General features: G+C 42.6%; 1 long non-coding RNA gene across 1 annotated transcript; it reads left to right on the top strand.

The window, feature by feature from the left end:
* The first annotated feature begins 2157 nt into the window (after positions 1-2157).
* On the top strand, positions 2158-9719 carry LOC132250215 (uncharacterized). The gene is made up of 3 exons (XR_009461859.1): positions 2158-2348; positions 7808-7870; positions 8468-9719. It is a non-coding gene; the product is annotated as an uncharacterized LOC132250215 (long non-coding RNA).
* Positions 9720-19108: the final 9389 nt, after the last annotated feature.

Here is a 19108-nt window from a genome sequence, read left to right as displayed (position 1 = left end):
GATAGAGTCTCCCACAACAAACACTTTGCGTTTTGTCTTGGGGAGAGTGGGGGCGGTAGCTACAGTTGAGCCTGTGTTGCCTGGGGGTAGATCTTTCAAATATAGATGAATCTCATCATCAGGAATCCTGGTTTTCTCTGATAAAAAAAATCCCCAATTTTCAAATAAAAAAAAATAACCCCAAATCCACACTGTTCTGTGATTAAAATGAAACACCTATATATATATATATATATATATATATATATATACACACACACACACACACACACACTTATTAGTGGTGTTTTATTTTAATCACAGGAAAATATGAATTTTGGATTACTTTTTAAAATCTGAAAATTGGGGATTTTTTTTTTTATCAGAGAAAACCAGGATCCCCATTCATCATGCCCCAAACTAACAGCAATATAAGATGGAAGATAATTTATTTTCAACCCTAGTGGGACATTAGTTTATACTTTGAAGTATGATGGAGGGCCATGGCGATATGCATCTCAGCACTATCTAGTCATAAATATTTGTACATTATTGCATTCAGTTTGGAACTAACAACAAGCCGCAACCAGTCAGTTTGCTCTCATTTTCATTATTTTAGAAGACACTCGTGTTGCCTACGATGAGTTAATTTTGCATTACATACGCTTCCTGTGGCTTCTGATGCTGGGTCAACAGCACTGTTCTGCCAGTCAAAAAGGGGGAGGAAAGCTTTTGTACCATAGATGTCTGCTTATTAGAAGCAGTCACCAATACAGAAGTTATTAATGTCACCTTTTTGATTGGTGTGGCACAATTGCAACCTCAAGGCTATTTTTGCTTTCAAAAGATGTTAATGTATGATTCTGTGGAACTCATTTAGCATGAGGATGGAGGAAAACAGATAGTTGTCCTATCAGACAAGAAAGTAATTTCATGTTCTTTCATTTCTTTTCAGTTCCTATTCAAATACTGGATGGGCTTTAATCTTTAACAAATGGCTTTCTCTTCATTTTCCAAGAAGCTAGTTCAGTCCTCTAACAGTATTCTATTTGGAATAAACTGTCATATAACAATTAGGAGTAACTCCCCTGTGCCATGCACATATTCTCAATTTGTTTGTTTTTTAAAAATTTGATTCAATTGAACACTTGACTGTTTCCTAAATCTCTTAAAGGTTCAGCTACTCAAGCAAAACCTAACGGGAATGACACAACAAATCACTGTACTGAAAGACATTATTCCTATTAGGAATAATGGTCTGTGCTCCAGCAAAGTGCTTTAATAGCACTACATTAAAATGTGGCTACTGATGCATGTCACTACTCACTATAGTACATTATTCTGTGATTAAACTATGTGGTGAGATAAACACTGTTTTTACAGACAATTTTCTTAAAAACTGAAGTAATCTTCTAGAGTAAAAAATTAATTTCTATAAAAGGGTTCTACTTGCCTTGCCATTTCTGAGTTTTTCCTACCAACTTGTTTATCCTTATTTTCATGCCTTGAACAACAACCAACATTTTCAACAATTGAACAACTGAGTAGATAAAACCAACAGTAAAGAAAAGGCCATGCTTAGCATACTAGTGAAGATTATAGCTCATTAATGGCTTCACAGCATTCCTTAGTAGTTTGACAACAGAAATCTATATTTGCTCTTTTTTATATGCATATTTAAACTGTAATTAGTGCACCCATAGAAGAATCACTTCATATAAAATGCCAGTACAGAGATAATATTTCTTTCTTCCTTGCATTTCCTTTAATACACTTAGTTCTTCTTTGTCATCATAGGCCATGTGTAGATGAAATGAGAGGCGTGTTTGCACGACACTTTAAAGCAGGATAAATGCTTTTGCACCACTTTAATGGTGTCAGTGTTTGCATGCCTTGGCAGTATATTGTGCATTAATTCCAGCTGCTGTAGGAAATTTGGCAGCATAATACACCTTAAATGACTTGGGGTGCAGCAAATTAAAACTCCTTTGAGGAGTTTTAGTTTGCTGCCCCTACGGCCGTGGAGCGAAGCACCGGGCTCCATGCAGCTCCATGGCTCTATAGGAAGCCCTGCAGGCAAACTGGCAGCAGCCCAGGAAGGCAGGCTCCGCCCAAGAAAAGCAGCGAGCCTGATCTACCCCCCCCCCCCACTGGAGCCTGCCTGCCTGCCAGAGCTGCATAGGCACCCAGTGCTTCCCACACGCAGCTGCAACGCCCCCCAGGACTGCCTGAGCCGGGTGCCTGCGAGCAGGTGCTGCCTGGGTGGGGGGGCACAGCTGCTGCGGAGGGAAGCATCACCCCCTCCCCTGCAACCCAGGGATCGCTCCACCCACTGGCAGCTTGCCCTACCCTCCCCACTGGAGAGGCAGGTAAGTCAGCAGGGTGTGTGCACATCACTGGGGTTTAATCAGCCCTAAACTGAAGCAGTGTTTTATAAAACCCACCGCTTTAATTTAGGGTCCCTGTTTCGTCTACACATGCCCAAAGAGATTAGTGAAATTTTATCATGGCACCATTTACTCAAATTATTTGTCTGTGGCTAAAATTAAGTAGTGACCTATAATGCCAGGTTTCTCCTAAGAATCATAGAAAATTAGGGTTGGAAGGGACCTCAGGAGGCCATCTAGTCCAACCCCTTGCTCAAAGCAGGACCATAACCAAGTAGATCATTCCAGCCAGGGCTTTGTTGAGCTGGACCTTAAAAACCTCCCAGGATGGAGATTCCACCACCTCTCTCGGTAATCTATTCCAGTGCTTTACCACATTCCTAGTGAGAAAGTTTTTCCTAATGTCCAACTTAAACCTCCCTTGCTGCAACTTAAAGCCATTGTTCCTTGTACTGCTATCTGTCACCACTGAGAGCAGTCCAGCTCCATCCTCTTGGGAACCACCCTTCATGCAGTTAAAAGCTGCTGTCAAATCCCCCCATAGTCTTCTCTTCTGCAGACTAAATAAACCCAGTACTCTCAGTCTCTCCTCATAGGTCATGTGCCCTAGCCCCTGAACCATTTTCGTTGCTCTCTGCTGAACTGTCTCCAACTTGTGCACATCCTTTTTATAGTGGGCTGTGCGGGGGGGGGGGGGGGGGGTGCACAAAACTGGCCACAGTACTCCAGATGTGGCCTCACCAGTGCAGAATAGAGGGGGGAAATTACTTCCCTTGATCTGCTGGCAATGCTTCTACTAATGTAGCCTACTATGCTGTTAGCCTTCCTGGCAACAAGGGCACACTGCTGACTCATATCCATCTTCTGGTCCACTGTAACCCCACGGTCCTTTTCTGAAGAGCTCCTGCTTAGCCAGTAAGACCCCAGGCTGTAGCAGTGCATGGTATTGTTCTGTCCTAAGTGCAGGACTTTGTCCTTGTCCTTGTTGAACCTCATGAGATTTCTTTTGGCCCAATCCTCCAATTTGTCTAAGTCACTCTGAATACTAGCCCTATTCTCCAGTGAAATCTAATACACACCCCCAGCTTGGTGTCAACCACAAACTTGCTGAGGGCGCAATCGATCCCGTGTTCCAGATAGTTAATGAAGATATTGAACAAAACTAGCCACAGGACTGACCCATGGGGCACTCCACTTGATACCGGCTTCCAGCTAGATGTTGAGCCATTGATTACTTCCCATTGAGCCTGACAATTCAGCCAGCTTTCTATCCACCTTACAGTCCATTTATCCAACCTATACTTCCTCAGCTTGCTTGCAAGAATGCTGTGGGAGATAGTATCAAAAGCCTTGCTAAAGTCAAGGCATATTACATACACTGCTTTTTCTGCATCCACAGAGCCAGTTATCTCATCATAGAAGTCAATTAAGTTGGTCAGGCATGACTTGCCCTTGCTGAATCCATGCTGACTGTTCCTAATTACCTTCTTCTCCTTCAAGTACTTACGAACGGATTCCTTGAGAACATGCTCCATGCTTTTTCAGGGGACTGAGGTGAGGCTGACAGGTCTGTAGCTCCTTGCATCCTCCTTCTTCCCTGTATTAAAGATGGGTACTATATTTGCCCTTTTCCAACCATCTGGGACCTTAACTGATCACCATAAGTTTTCAAAAATAATGGGTAGTGGCTCTGCACTCATATCAGCCAACTCCCTCAGCACCCTTTGATGCATTGCATCCAGCCCCATGGACTTGTACATGTCTAGCTTTTCTAATTAGTCCCAAACCTGTTCTTTCACTACTGCTGGCTACTCACCTTCTCCCCAAACTGTGCTGCCCAGTGCAGTAGTCTGGGAGCTGACCTCGCCTGTGAAGACTGAGGCGAAGAAGACATTGAGCACTTCAGCCTTTTCTGCAACCTCTGTCACAAGTTTGCCTCCCGCATTCAGTAAGGGACCCACACTTTCCCTGATCCTCCTCTTGCTATCAACATCCTTGTAGAAACCCTTATTGTTGCTTTTCCCATCCCTTGATAGCTGCAACTCCAATTGCGCTTTGGCCTTCCTAACTTCATCCCTGCGTGCCGTGCAGGTCTATGTACTCAGGTTGTTAGAGCTTGTCTGAAAACTCCAGAGGCCTGGTCTTTGTTTGTTCAGACCATGATTTCAAAAAGTAACGAACTATTTGAGTACGTTGGCACAGATCCAAACTCAGGGGGATGTGTGTGAGCCCTGGGGACCATTGAGGCTATGATCTGAATATTTAAATCCATGTCTATGAAACAGACCAGAAACGAACCAGAAGCCAAACTACCTCAGTGTTCTTTCCAGTCCTCAAATATTCAAGAACTTATACTCACAACAACCCTGTGAGATAGAGAAGTATTATGCCCATTTTACAAACTGGGGGCTGAGGCAAAGAGAGAAAGTCATAGACCAAGATTCAATGTGCAGAATGAATTTAGGCAACAAATGAGTTTTGTAGCTGCTGGAGTGGGGTCAATCAGAGTTGCTTTTTGTGACTAAATGCCTAAATGTCTAAATTAAACCTAAATCCATATTAAGTGCCAAGATGGTGATTCAGATCTGGCTCTCAGTGACTTGCCCCAGGATCATACCAGAAAGTCTGTCTCCAAAACAGGGACTGAGTACTGATCTCCTAAATCACAGTGTAATAGTTTGACTACAAAACCTGTTCTCTTCCCTCTCTCCTGTATAACACCCTGCAGCTGGTTGCTCTTGGCACCATATGTTACATCAGGCCTCAGTAGTCACTGCTTTTCTAGATGGTTTGACTTGACATCAAGGGCACATGCTCACAAAGGGAGATCAATGCTAAGAAAACTTGAAGGGGAATTCAAAGTCTTCTAAGTTATTGAAATATAATTACCCCAACACCAAAGAGAGATGAAAAGAAGTGCAATATGTTTGGTCTCTTTATTATTCTGCAAGTGCCCCCTTCTCTAATGAATGTAGGAAAAATTATTCCTGAAAAAATTAGAAGGCAAATTAATAACATATCTAAAAGAGGGAAGTGACAAAAGTCATTTCAAAATCTCTACTTGATTTATCTACAACATTCATGAACATCTATTTATCCAGAAGCTTTGTCCTGAATTAGGCAATTAATTAAACTATAGAAGAGATCTCAAGCAGGGAAACTTATTAATAGTGAAAGCTTAATAATCAAATTTCACTCTGCTACTCTTCTTCAGACATATCTAATCTTAAATACTGTTATCAGCCCTCAGGCAAAGAAGAGGTATAGGATCTATAGCAAATTAGTTTCTGAAAGCAGTACTATGGGAAATAAGGTATAAATAGGTCCAGCACATGAGTGCCAAATTCTAGGTGGGGTACAGTATACCCACACTGTGGCAGCTGAATATCTGCCAGGACAAACATGCCCTACCTAAACAATCTTAACATGAACTTTTTCAACAAGACCTCACATGCAGCAGGAGGGATCCTGGTTTTCTCCGATTTAAAAAAAAAAATGTTTTTTTTGGGATAAACAAGGTAACCCAAAATCCACATTTTTCCGTGATTAAATGAAATACCACTATATATCTATATCTATATCTATAGATAGAAATAAATATAGATATAATCTGAAAATTGGGCATTTTTTATTTATATATAGTGGTGTTTCATTTTAATCACGGAAAAATGTGGATTTTTGTGTTGTTTTTTTAATCTGAAAATTGGGTGTTGTTTTTTTTTATCGGAGATAACCAGGATCCCTGCTGATGTTGTTCTGTCAAGCACAAAAGGCCCTGCACTTGAAGTTGATCAACTCTTGGATCTCCCAGTCATTCTTATCAAAGCAGTCTTGATGTGTCCTGGTAGAGAATCCAAGTGTCTCTTCACAGGTGCTGATGATGGTGGACTTGAAGGCACCCCACACGCTGCTGACATTCTCTCGCTATTGATTGGAATTCAGCATTTTTTGCTGAGGCTCTGGTGAACAAGGTCTTGCTTGACTGGGTCCTTGAGTCCTTTAGTGTTGATCTTTCATCAGCATTGCTTTTGCTGCAGCCATCATTTGGGAGCCAGTTTGACTGACCTAACCAAACGGATGAGTTTCTGATCGGTCCAGTGATCATCAGCTCCTAGCATTGCTCAGGTGATGCAGACATCTTTGCAATTTCAGGCATGAACAATGACTTAGATCCCATATATATATATATATGTTGACAATAGCCAAAAAATAATTGTGATAACATTACTTGACCTTATGTAATGAATTAGATATCTATATAAATATATAGATATCAATATAGATATATAGTATGTTATATATAAAATAAGTTAAATAAATATATATTATACATAATATACATAATGTGTGTGTATACATACAATGTAGGTTGTAAGTGATCTGGAACAGCAACTCTCTGTTACTGTATGTTTGCACAGCATTTAGCTCATATATCTCTCATAACAAGAAGTGCTACCATAATAAGCATAAAGAAATTAGAAATGATCCAAAGCCATAAAATGCTATCTATATATTTGAAGTGCCCTCCCACATCTCCTGTAATTTGGAACTCTGTGCACAGATAGCTGCTAGAGCTCTGAAAATTGTTATATTTGCATGTTCTAGAAGGTACTTGGAGAAGAAGTGAAGCCCTCATAGTGTATATGCTAATTGAGGCAGTTGATGGTATCTGTAGTTGGAGGTTGTCTGTGACTTACTTTCTAAGTGTATTCTGTTTTCTGACTCTGGTGCTCTGACTTGTTGATCAAGGTACCAAATCAACCAACACTGTGTGTTGCATGGCCAGCTGAGCAAGGTAGTTGTGTTCTGGCTTGCCCACCAAACCATTACTCTTCACACCAACCCAGCAAATTTTATTTCTGAAATTATTCATTAAGTGAGTAAATTCCCAGCTCCTCAGTGGGAAAAACCCAAACAAACAAATAATACTATAGGAAATAGTAAGTTCAAATTCTTCAAGCTGTCCATTTAGTTTCTTGGCTTTTGGTCAAGTTTGAATCCTCTGTCAGCTTCTTAATTTGGAAAGCAATCTGCATTGAAGCCTATTATATTTGTATCTGTTGAATTAAATGAAACAGAAACCATTTATAACTACAAAACTGCCACATTTAAGGTTGCAATTTTTTCAGTCCAGATGTAGTCTGAGTCATCAAAAACAGCTGGGAAATTTGTTAGCAATACTCAGAGAGAGCTGATTTTTGCAAACATGCTTCTTATAATGATAGGTGAAAATTTACACTGAAGATGAGATTTGCCATAAAATTAAGCGTTGAAAATAATTACACCCCACATCAGCAGTTTCAAATAATGCAAATCATCTAGTTAAGAAGCCTCTTACAGAAAGAAAAAGAATGGATATTTTAGGACCCAGTTTAAAAAGCTTCATTCAGGAAAAAATTAAAGCGTTTTGTTGAATATTCTTTCTTCCAATTCTATCCCAGGACTGGAATGATCTAGGCTACCAGATGACCTCTGGCCGCTAAAAAGCTTTCTGGCCTGTTTAGGTAAATATCCTGTTTTGTATTGTTCCTATGACCATAAGCCTATAAAAATCATGATTTGTAAGTCATTATTAGCCATGCTTATAAGTGATAATGTCAGTCCTATTTCCTGAATCACCATAGAAGAAGTTAATTTTGTATGCCAGAGGTTCTCAAAGTGTGGTCTGCAGACCACCACTGGTCCACAAGTTCCATTCAGGTGGTCTGCAGAAAAGTTGCAGAATAATCAAGAATGTCTGTATTTGTAAGGTAAGACTACTGATATTAAAATATGAGTTGTGTGCTTTGATTTGTAGAACAAAAAAAAAAGCTTATTAAGTGGTCTGCTGAGACCCTCAGCAATTTTTAAATGGTCTGCAAAAAAAAAGTTTGAGAATCACTGCTGTATGCTATTAGAATTGTTCCTCTCCCCTATAGGTTCAACCTGATTTTACCGACCTCTGTCTGTAGAAGAATTAGAACAAGATCCAGTGTTGTATGCCAACCAATATCTTATACTCCCCGATGTTAAAACTGGGCTAGAATCAAATACAGGGAAAAAGATAGTAAGCAGAGTGATCTATTTTAAACCCTGGATTTTAATATCATTTACTACATTAGATCTTCTCCATGGACTGCCACCTTGATGGGATGGAGAGGCTTACATGTACCGATGATCCTAAAAGCAACACCATCAGAAGTCTTGTATTCCTGGTAGGGGCACCTATGGTAGTAAGGTCAAAGGTGAGGTATCAGATGAAGAGCAGTCCAATACAACACAAAGACCTCAACAGTAGAGCAGCCAGATGCAGAAGGCATACTTCTCAACAGCTGCAAAAGCAGATGAAGGCTTCAGTGGACAAGTAAACCCTGTTGTCTTGGATCCCCTTGCCACTGGACATCAGAAAAACCAAGGTGCTTCACCAGCCTGCTCTGGACCAATCAAGGCCCCTGACAAAGATCCTCATTGATGGACAGGAGCTGGAGAATGTTGAACACTTTACATAGCTTGGCAGCCAACTCTCAAAGAAGGCCAGCATCAACAAGGTGATCCAAGATAGGATCCAATGTGCCAGCTCTGCCTTCAGAAGACTGAATCATTATGTGTTCAATAATCTCAACAACAGGACATGAACAAAGCTCCTACTACACAAGGTGGTGGTAATCCAAACTCTTCTGTATGGCTATGAAGCTTGGGTGACCTACAGGAACCACCTGAAAAGACTGGAATGCCATCACTAGCACTACCTCTGGAAGATCATTGGCATAAAGTGGCAAGATCATCACACAAATGCCAGTGTCCTCACCAATGCTAACACCACCAGTATGGAAGCATTGTTTATGTAGCATCCATTCAGATGAACAGGGCATTATGTGTGCATGTCTGATGTATGTATGCCAGAACAACTGCTATACTCCCAACTCAGCCAAGGACAAAGGACACATGGGGGCCAGAGAAAATGCTTCAAAGACATCCTGAAGGCAAACATTAAGTGTGGCACTTACACTACAAATTAGGGAAAACTAGCCCAGGACAGGACTGCATGGCAATGCCCTGTGAGAAAAGAAACATCTTACTTTGAGACAGGTCTGGCCCTGGAGGCAGGAAAATGACAGAAGTAGAAGGAAAGGAAATAAGTCTGAGAAATCTGTGGTCTGATCCTCCCTTTAACCACCACCTAAGGTATTTGCCAGAGAGTCTGCAGCTCTAGGATCAGCTTTCTTAGCCATCAATGGACTCATTTACAACCTTTTACTTGACCCATGGGAGTGATCATCCTCAACCATGAGGGATCACCAATGACAATATTAGCTCCCCGCCTCCCCCAACAATATTTTTATTATTCAAAGTTAATTTTGCAAAATATCAATCTTTTCAAAAAGTCAAATTAAATATTTTTTTCAGTTTGTCTGTGATTCACTTTGTGAGCAAAATCTAAGACAAAAATGAACCCAGAATACAGGAAGTATTTACCTTGGCTTGTTCTAAAGCAGTGGTGCTCAAACCTTTGGCCTCATGGGCCACCTGTGTGAGACAGGGCTGGTCCAGAGGCCAAATCATACCGACCACTGCTTTCATGTGGCTCTGCATACCCAAATTGGGCCTCACATCACCCTCACATGGTGGGTTAGGTCATGCCAGCCCCACACACTAGGATCAGACCCTGGGGCCCTGTGCTGCCCCACATGCCAAGATTGGCCCCTGAAGCCCCATATCACTCCCACCTGCTCACCAGAATTGGTCCCTAGGGCCCCACACCCTCTCTACCCAGCCCTGCCACTTGGATCCAATTCCACAACACTTCTGCTAGGCCTTGTGTGCCTGGATTAGATCCCAGGACTCTGTGTACCAGGGTCAGGTCCTAGAGGCCTGCACCACTGTACCCAGCCCTACGCATAGGAATTGGGCCTCGCATTGCCCTGCATGCCCCATCTAGCACACAGAACCATGCTGTATGGCTCCTGGGGTTCCCCATAGGCTGGAAATTTGCCAGCCAGGGTGTGGTACTCCCGGTCCTCCACCACCAAAGTTTTGGACCCATGGGGAGCCCCATAAGCCACCTTATTACACCATAATTAACCATACTTGTATGTTGCATCTCCCCTTTTTTGCACCTCTTCTCCATATAGAGTTGGTAAAGGGGCTACTTCACTCTGCTCATAGTGGTCCTAGACCCTAATCTCAGTTTTTTTCTGGTGCTACCAGCATTCAAATAATTCATATGTTAAAACTAAAAATACTGTTTAGCCAGGTTCACAATAGTTGATTATTCATATAAATCCATGGGTCATGAAAAAACTATGACCCTGGTTGGTGATCTTACTTGCACCATGTAGAGGTGAGACAGGCAAGCAGGAAGGAAACATTTTCATCCTTAAACCTTAGGGACTTTGCATTGTTGTAGCTACATGGATATCCAGCACATTCTCCCTCAGCCACTACTACCTAGCTAATACATCCACTATGTGCACAAGGTGGTTGCATCACTTGTTTCAAACTTGGGTAAGGTGTACTGTTAACACCCCTACCCTTAAAATCGTGTAGAAGCAGAGCCACATTGGTGCACAAATCCATTTGATAAATATCCCTGTAATGTCAAGAAATGGACTGTGTGTGATGGAGAGTGAGGCAGGATGTCTCTGATATTTTCTGGCACCAGAAATGAATGTATAAAGTAGCATAGCATGCCCCCTTCAGAAACTGGGTAAATCTTTTCTATGGTGTAATGAAATAGTCGGCATTTGACCTTCAGAAGGCTATATGATCATCTAAATGTCATATGTGTTTGGTTAAAAAGAAAGGACAATTCAAAGCATGGCATTACTACCTAAGAGCTTTCATGGTGGTCTCAAATAAACGTAAGGATATTAATTAATAAAGAGATAAAGTGAACTTTAAAGAGGATTCATACTGAGTTTGCTCAGTCAGTTAAGGCACAGCATTAATTTCCTATTTTGTAATTGAAAATTCCAGAATCACTAGTAGCAAACAAATGACTGACTTAAATGGCCTGGTATGATAAGGAATGAGAGCACTTTCAGAGACAAGATAGCAAGCTGAACACATTTCCAACTCTATATCAGGCTGTGGACTCAAACATGGGACCTTGGCTGAGCAATATTGCCACTCATCCAGGCCAGCCACCACATAGCTAGTCAACCAGGCTGGTCAAGACTAGCCTGAAGCTTCCAATAGGACTTAACCCTCCATCCACTCCCTGTTACTGAAGTGACTGGCCAGAGTCAACTGACCCTCCACTTCCCCCATATAAATCTGTGAACCAGAGCAGGAAGAGCTCAAGTGACAAGGTTCAACCTGACCCTAGATTGACTTGCTGGTCACACGGACTCATTCATTGACTCTGCTGTCTGAGAGATTTCCCAGATCTTGACTCAGCTCACTCCTAGACTCCTCTTGGCTTGACCTCCTGGCTCTCTGACCTGGTTTCCCCTCAGATTATGCTCACCCATCCCAGCTCTGGTTACTGCCTCAATCCCTGAGTGGCTCCAGACCCAGTTGCCCATGTCCTGATGTGACACCCTAATTGTGAGCCATTCTTGATGTACAATTCAATGTGTAAGTTGTCCTAAACTTGAGAGCATTTCATTTTTCTCTAAAGCTACCCATTCTCACACTTCTCTTTGAGAAAATTGTGGTGACTTAAGAGTTACATTAATAACAATGGGGCCTACACCAATGTACATTTATGGAGAAATTAGCATCACTAAATAAGTTTTGTCTTGCTGGTATACTAGAAAATTAGTATATGCCTTGCAGGACTTTTCTAGTATACCAATAATCAATAACCTTAACCTTTTAAATATAAATTACAGTTTTTATAATTAACTGATCACCAGGGATCCTAGTTTTCTCTGATAAAAAAAATCCCCAATTTTCGAATTAAAAAACCCCCACCCCAAATCCACATTTTACATGATTAAAATGAAACACCACTAATATACAGGTTTCCCTCACTTTATACAGATTATGTATGTGCAAATTCACTCTTATGCGATGACCCTTTTTATACCAAAATTTCATTATATGTGAGGTAAATTCACACATGCTATCAGTGTGATGGAAGCCCACAGTCAGCTGCTTTGTGTGGTGCATTGTGGGAGTGACAAACAACAAAATATAGTCTCCTGCATGGATGTGTGCTCCTTACTTGTTGTCTGTGACATGTAGTGCCCTGTGCTTGTGTGTACTGTCTGTTGTTGGTGAGTACCAAAATTGTCTTGTAAAAGTGGCAGAAATGGGTCTCAGGGTCAGTACAGTTGAGGTCTTGGAAAGTATTTGTTACATTTTATAGTGGGTTCCCCTTATGCGAGTTCAAGTTATGCACTGTTTTCCATGAATACATGTACAGCATAAAGTGAGGGAAACCTGTAGAGATATAGATATACATATAGTGGTGATTCATTTTAATCATGGAAAAATGTGGATTTTGGGTTATCTTTTTAATCCAAATATTGGGGGTTTTTTATCAGAGAAAATCAGGATCCATGCTGATCACAACATTTGAAGTTGGGAAGTAATTTTCTCTTGTAAATTTTGACAGAGGTGGGTGCAAATTTAAATAATCTTTCCTATGAAGTGATAAATAGGAAACACCCATTAACATCACAGGGGGTACATTCTACATGTCTGATTCCTGCAATTGCAAAGGGTGGTCAGAGTTAATCTGTAGACTTCCTTTTCCTCCAGTTCTGGATAATAAAAAACAGGGATCCTGTTTTTCTCTGATTTAAAAAAATCCCCAATTTTTGGTTTTAACAAAAGGAACCCCAAATCCATAACTTCTAGATGCCTTCAACAACTAGACATGTAACCACGCTTTTGTCTTTTACAAAAAGTTATCCTATTAAAAGGTAGGGTGGCAAAAGAATTGTATCTGATGTCCCTCTTTTAGTCACTTTGATATTTACCTTCCCTCTGGCAGCACTGGTGTTTGTTCTGCTCTGCTCACCTTTAACATATGCTTCAGAATTATTGCCAACAGCTGAGGAAAGGATTAGGTACTTGGCAACTATAAACCCCAGATGCTGAGCTTTGGAATCATTTTTTTCAGCTGGCTGGCTTTCAATCTAAATTTATTGACACTATGAAATTCCTGGGGGTTTTGTACTGTAGGTCAGACTGTTGATGGACAGGATGAGGCATAATGAAAAGAGAGGGTCACTGCCTCTGCTTCATTTTTTATTGTTGCTGGGTCTGGTGTGGAACTACCTGCTAGAGCATTGACCATCCCTCCTGATGTCAATGGAAATGGCACACCATGACAACTGGCTAGATGGCAATACTATGGAGAAGGATTTCGAAGTCTTGGTGAATCACAGACTCAAAATGAGTCTGCAGGGTGATGCAGCTGCAAAAAAGGTTAATGCAGTTTGGGACTGCATCAATAAGAGCATAAGAAACAGGAGGTGAGAGTGCCTCTTTGCTCAGTGGTGGTTAGGCCTCATCTAGAGTATTGTGTGCAGTTTTTGGGCTCCACATTTTTAAATGGACATGGAGAAGTTAGAGAGGGTCCAAAGGCAAGTGACATAAATGATAAAGAGCTTGAAAAGCAAGCCATATGAAGAGAAGTTGAAAGAAATAGGCATGTTCAGCCTGAGGAAAAGGCAATTAAAAGGGGACATGATTGCAGCCATCAAATATCTGCCACAAAGAAGAGGGCCAGTCTTCTTTTCTCCATTGCTGCAGAGAGTAGGACACATAGCAGTGGCTTGATATTGTAGCAAAGTAGGTTTAGATTGACTACCAGAAAAACTTCTTCACCATTAGACCAGTGAGGCAGTGGAATAGACTAGGGAAGTTGTGGAGGTTGGATAAGCATTTGTCAGGGATGATCAAGATGGCAACAACTGAAAGTGTAGGAGCCCCTTTCCCCTTACACGGATCACTGGGATCTGGACAGCGACTGGACTCCATTTCCCAGCAGCCCCTGTCTGTGTCTCTGTGGCCAGTTTCTATTGAGACCACAGCAGCAGTGGTGCTATGACAGCATGGGACCAGGGTTTCCATGGAGACCAGCCCCAGCAACACTGGCAGAACACACAGTAGGGCAGGGAGCTGCTCTGAAGCCAGGGCTAGGATCTTGTGGTGGTGACAGCGTGGTCCAGAGCCAAGGCAGAGCCCTGGGCATACGGGCAGTGTATTGCAGCTCTGTCCTGGCTCTGGACCATGCTATCACCACCACAAGATCCCAGCCCTGGCCATGAAACAGCTCCCCATCATGCCGCATACCCTGCCCGCACTGCTGGGGCTGGTCTCCATGGAAACCCTGGCCCTGTGCTGTCACAGCTCCTGGCCACTGCTGGAATCTCCATAGGAACTGGCTGCAGCAATGCGGGCAGGGGCTGCTAGGAAATGGAGTGAGTCTGCCATGGGCCAGACTTTGCCCACCCCTGGATTAGTGGGTCTTGTCCTTTCACTCAGGGTCAGACTGCCACACTTGGCTCAGAGAGGAATTTTACTCCACAGTGAGGGTTTTTGCTTTTCTTTGTATTTGGGGGTAGGGGGTGGGCAGTGTGATCCTCTTCCTTGGATCTCACAATCGTATTTTAATAATTTCTGCAGCAGCAGGATTGACAGTGCCCTCATCTCTCTGTTATGCTTGTGGTAGGCTGTTTTCTTGACGTTTTGGGGAGATGTGCCTTCCAGTTGTAACAGTTTTAGGAAATTTTAGGAGTAGTTTTAGGAGGAGCTTAGAAAAGCAGACATCAGGGATTGTTTGGAGGAGGAGGAGCCTGCCTTGAGTAGGGTGGAATTAGATGAGATCCCATCCAGACATACTTTTCTATGATGCTATAATGCAATGAACAGCTCACAGAACCAGTCATCAAAAGAATCTGGGAAATAAGTCTGCCTCTACAACAATCAACATTTTCTGTTTTAAGAAAAAGATTTTTGTAGGTAGTTCCAAGATAGAAAAGATAAATGTAAGTACGAGAAAAAATATTTCATTAATTTAAATATAGAATGACAGCCAGTAAAGTTGTCTGAGGAGCTGTTTTTAATATCTCTGGATCACATTTTTTCCCTGTCCTGTTCCTCCACCTGAGCCCACCAATGGAAGAGCTTTTTAGGCAGAAGTTTGGAAGTCACAAAGGGCATGAAGAAAAAGCAAAACCAGAGCGAGAAACAAAGAAATCATTAGTCCTGCAGTCGATGAATGAAAATGCGATATCTGTCAGTGTAGCATTTCAGAAAATTGACTCAGTGTTCTCCTTATCAAACCGTTCCCTGAATATTATTATTCCACATCAATTGAAAATGTGTTTTTTAAAGAGTAATATATGAAAGCTTATCAAAAGGATGCACTTGCAGATTCTGTGCTTGGCCTCTTAGGAGGCAAAACATAGGAAATGCTATTCGTATTGGTGGGCATTTGTGGATTTTCAGCCACCACTTCCCCAATTCTAGAGTCTGGCTGCTACAAAGGTCTAAATAAGACCAATCTGCTGTTCTGCTCTGTGCAGAGAACTCTCTGCAGTGAGAAGAGGGATGATAGTGTAAGTCTACTAAGGTCGGTCTTATTATGCTGATGCATAAATGGAATTCTCCCCTGATCTTTTGTAATGTAAAGCAGGCTATTTGTGTATCTCTAAAGACAGAATTTTGTGACCTATTTGTAATCCCTGTCAGTGAGCAAGCTGCAAAAGGATGTGGTTTCTAGGGTTGTGAGAAAGTTCACTGACAGTTTTGTTTCAACGCTGTTTCAACTTATTTCCAGCTCGAAACAGCAACATTGCAATGAAACAGAGAGCTCTGAAACAGCTTTGAAACGAAACAAGGCAAGCCAAAGCCTTTCAGAATTTTCAAAACATTTCAAGTTTCGAAGTTCAAGCTGGGCCTACAGGGAAACAGAAACTGAAGTAAGGAGAGGGAGGGGGAAGAGGGGGGAAGGGGTGGGGGAAGGAGTGCTCTCATTATTGACTGTCAGTGCCAGTGCTACTGATGTGCCAGTGACTGTCACCCTTCCCTGAGGTCCCATCCAGCCCCAGTGCTCCAGGGAAGGGATGGAAAAACTGCATAAAGGCAGCATTATTTGAACTGCCCTGCTTTCTGCTTTGGTGACAGTTGAGTGAGGGCACACCTTAACACACACACAGTGTCACTCACCCATGTCACAAGTTTTGCCTGTCAGCAGCCAGAGGTGCAGGGCCCCAGAACCCAGAACCCCTGCACCTATCTCTTGGACAGCTGGCAGGCTTTGTGGCCTCAGCAGGGGCTAGCAGGCCTGCACCTTTCACCCTACTGCACCTTAATAGACAGTGTTACCCATGTCACAAGTTTTGCTTGTCCACAGCTTAAGGTGCTGTTTCCCCCAAACCCTGTACCTATCTCCTTGAAACTTGGCAGGCTTCATTGCCTCAGCAGGGGCTAGCAAGCCTGCAGTTTTGACCTCACTGTGGCTTAACACATACACATGACATGAGTTTTTTGCTTTCAAGAATTTGAGGTGCAGTTGTCCTGAAACCTCTTTACCTATCTCCTTGAAACTAAGTAGGCTTTGTGACCTCAGAAGGGGCTACCATATCTGCAAGTTTCATCCAAATCAGGCCAGAAATGACAAAGTTATAGGCTGTTTTGAGCTTCCCCATTATAGCCTATGGGTGAAACGTTGAAACAGCATAACTGTTTCAATGAAACGAAACAGAACGGCAGTTTCGAATCAAAACGAAATTCAAAATGAAACGCTGTTCTGTCAAAACGTCGAAATGCAAGTCGAAGCAGAATGGTGCCTAGTGGTTTCACAACTCAGACTTTGACAGGCATTAAAGGAAACAATCTGAGACAGCATGGCACAGGTGGCACATAAAGAAGTGAAATGTTTGGACACTAGTATGATACAGTGAGCAACTGCAAAGGCTGCCAGGAAACCATACATACATTTATAGAACTTGGACTGAATTGTGAAATGTGATTGGCTCCTTCAAAGGCGATTAGTTCACTCTCAAAACCACAGCAGCCCACCCTCAACTGAATATAAAAAGCCTAAGCTTCTGAAGCAAGTTGGAATCATCAGAAATTTGCATCATAGTGCCTACTTAACATCCTGCTGAAGTATTCCCCAGGATATCCTAGGCACCTCGCCAGCAGACACTGGGAATCCTAGCACTGAAGTCTTCTGATCCTACTTGCAGCTGTGCTTGCATGGTCCCTGGCATTGTTTGCGGGGCAAGTTTGTGGTTTGTTAATAAAATCAGGTCAATTACTGGAATGTTTCCTTGATCTTAAAAACCACTCCATCCACCAATCCCAAAGTCATTCCTGCTCTCCCTAACACTTTAATAATAGTTTCTGCTCTCTCTGTTTAAGAAGCAAGCTGCATTTAAACATTGTTTTCCCAAGTGACAAATTCTGACATTCAGCATTTCCAAAGGACTTAAATTGTCAGCAAAATGATCAGGGTACAGGGTGCAAGGATCCCTGTAACATTTTGAAAGGACAGGTGCCCTGTGTTCAGGTGACAGTGATGAAATTAATACTGAAAGTAACAGTTAATTGTGATATTATCCATATCCTCCAGGAACAAATAAAACAAAAGAAATAAAAAAGATGTGCTTTATATAAAAACAATCTGCTATGAAGATCTGGAAAAGAGATGCAAACAAAACCTACATGACTTAGAATGAAAAAACACTATCTGATGTCAAGCAATTCCATACAGACATGTCTGAGATACTTTCTTGTCACTGATGAAAGAGAGAGAGTGCACTCCCATGGCACTTCCCATTTTCCCATCCCATAATACTTGATGAACACTGCTAAAGAAATGGCTTGTGGTATCTTGAAAGCAGGGTCAAAGGACAGAAGCGGATTAAGGTGTACTAGGGCCCTGGCCAAATGCAAAATTGGAGGCCACCTCCCTCCATGGGAGCTGGGCTGCAGGGGGGAGGGGCCCCTTCCCCTCCTGGTCCTGGCAGGAGAGGCTGGGTGGACTCTGCTGGGCTAGGGGTGAGGGGGCACATGCCCCCTCTTCTCTCTGCTCCCCACCCCCTCCCACACTATGGCCAAACATGCACAGGCACTCACACACAGGCATGCACACAAGCAAGCACACACTCTACTCTCACTCACACTACACATGGACACACAGACACAAACACACTCTCTCTGCCATGAGCACAGGCACACACACAGAGACAAGCACACCCAGACACACACCCAGACATGTGCGCACACAGATGTAGATGCGCACGCACTCTACTCACTCACTCTCTGCACATGGACACACAGGCACAAACACACCCTCTCTGCAATGAACAGATACGCATGCACATGCATACATGCACACACACACATGCACACAGGCACACAGATGCACCCACAGAAAGAGACCCATACAGATGCACAGATGTGCACACAGACACACAGATGCCTGCACACAGACACAGTTGCACACAGGTTCACAGAGGCACACACACACGCACACAGATGCACACAGATACATGCACACACAAACAGATATACACATACAGATGAGCACACACAGATGCACACAGGTGCACACAGACACAAGCAAATGCACGCATACACAGATGTGTACACAAACAAGCAGATGCACACACACAGATTCACACACAGATGGACACAGAGACAAGCAGACACACAGATGCATGCACACACAGACACAAGCAGACACACATACACAGATGCACACACAGCCACACAGATGCACACAAACTCACACACAGATGCACACACAGACACACACAGACACAAGCAGATGCACACAGACACACAGCCAC

The sequence above is a fragment of the Alligator mississippiensis genome, chromosome 1, assembly GCF_030867095.1.
Source record: "Alligator mississippiensis isolate rAllMis1 chromosome 1, rAllMis1, whole genome shotgun sequence".
Taxonomy (NCBI): domain Eukaryota; kingdom Metazoa; phylum Chordata; order Crocodylia; family Alligatoridae; genus Alligator; species Alligator mississippiensis.
This window is presented reverse-complemented; position numbering and strand designations above follow the sequence as displayed.